General features: G+C 35.5%; 1 long non-coding RNA gene across 1 annotated transcript; it reads left to right on the top strand.

The window, feature by feature from the left end:
- The first annotated feature begins 431 nt into the window (after positions 1–431).
- Positions 432–1,274, top strand: LOC133911110 (uncharacterized). The gene is made up of 3 exons (XR_009908598.1): positions 432–648; positions 802–902; positions 1,002–1,274. It is a non-coding gene; the product is annotated as an uncharacterized LOC133911110 (long non-coding RNA).
- The last annotated feature ends 668 nt before the right edge of the window (positions 1,275–1,942 follow it).

Raw genomic sequence — 1,942 nt, 5'->3', positions numbered from 1 at the left:
GTCATGCACTCGAACCTCCTTCAGCACCGGTGAATTTCAAGGGTTGATTTGAGTGGTTTACACTGATTTTGCACTTGATTTACCCATTTGTCTGCCATTTCACTCGATCTACCTATTCGACTGGTTTATACTGATGTTACCGCCGTTTGTTTCGATTTTTCTATCTGCTAGGGTTTGATTTTGCGAAGCAAAGAGGTGAGGCAGTTCCTACCAGGCCGTGCACCAGAACTCCTTTAGCACCAGTGAGTTCAAGGGGGTTGATTCGAGTGATTTCCATCGATTTGGCACTAGATCTACTCATCTTGTATGTGATTTCACTTATGTTACCGTAGTTTGTTTTTTGATTTTTCTTTTCTGCTAGGGTTTGATTTTGCGAAGTAAAGAGGTGACACACTTCGCACCACGTCGTGCACCTGGACCAATATTGCTAGTAAATTTCCACCATTTTTTGCAGTAATTTTATCATTCATTTTTTGTACAAACATGTGTTCTGGTTTATATGTCTCTCTGTTCTAGCTCTTCTTCCCAATCTGCCATGATGATCATTGGTTCCTATTTGTTGTCGATTTGCATAACAAGTTATTTCTGTTTCTAGACTCTCATTTCTCCAAGGATGATGAATATCAAATATTTGCTCATTAGAAGCTGGTAATATTCACTTTTGCTTTGCAAGTTTTTTTTTCTCTACCGCTCTCTCTCTCTCTCTCTCTGCCCATGTGTGTGTGTGTTTGTGTGAATTTTTTTATTTTCCCTATCAATATTTCACTTTATGATATTATTTTCTTTTACATGTGAGGAAAGATACCAAGGTTCAGACATGTGTGGCATGAATTTGTTCGTGCTGAGATGCCTTTTCACAAGTTTAAGATTACTTATCCTTTTGTTCCAAAACAAAACAATATGTAAGTGTTCTGCTTTAAAATCCATATTATATTTATTTTTTTCAATTTCTGTAGATGATTGTTTTGTTGTGTTGATAGGCTTTTTTGTGTGTGTTATAGAGTTGATTGGGTGTGTTTGTTATCAAGTTCATGGAGCTATGGAGGTTCGGAGTGAAGATGTTGGATGAGTTTTCACAAGATGACATCAGCAACATTAGAGTTCAAATTGTCACTGATTTACTATTTAGTGAGCACAACACCGCTGATACAAGTGTAGTCAAGAACTACTACACATAGTTTTGGGAGTATTTTCTGAGTGTTTCTCTTTTTTTGGCACATGTGGATGATGGCTGAAAAATCGCATAGCTTAGATAATATAGACAAGTGGAAGCAGAATTATAGTTCATAAACTTTTACATTGTCTCAGCAATAAAGCAATTCAGACAATTGTTACATTTTTTTGAATGATATCTTCTTTTGTCACAGCATCCATCTAGTAATTCTCTCCTTTTTTTGTGTTTCTGGCTCCTATTATTTGTGTGCTTTCTTTCCTGCAATCAATGTTCATTAAAACTGCACTAAGATTATGTTATTAAAATATCTAGTTTGTGAATTCAGACAATTGTTACATTTTTTTGAATGATATCTTCTTTTGTCACAGCATCCATCTAGTAATTCTCTCCTTTTTTTTTTGTGTTTCTGGCTCCTATTATTTGTGTGCTTTCTTTCCTGCAATCAATGTTCATTAAAACTGCACTAAAATTATGTTATTAAAATATCTAGTTTGTGATTATATGGTTCTATGTATTTTATAATGCGTACCTTCTTTTTGTCCTTTATCCTTCGTACTGCTTGTTGGTGCTTTCTTCTTTTCACCAAAATCGAATTGCAGGTGCTTGAATTGACATGTAGATATGTTGTGGTTTGATCTATGACAGTGGCTGCAATCATTTTTTTTTCTTTTGCTTGAATTGCTCAACAATTGGCACCAGTCTTTTGTTGGATGTTGGGGGTTTCCCTTTTTGTGTTAGCTACTTCTGGACCTTTGAGCTCTATTATCG

The sequence above is a fragment of the Phragmites australis genome, chromosome 3 (assembly GCF_958298935.1).
Source record: "Phragmites australis chromosome 3, lpPhrAust1.1, whole genome shotgun sequence".
Lineage (NCBI taxonomy): Eukaryota > Viridiplantae > Streptophyta > Magnoliopsida > Poales > Poaceae > Phragmites > Phragmites australis.
This window is presented reverse-complemented; position numbering and strand designations above follow the sequence as displayed.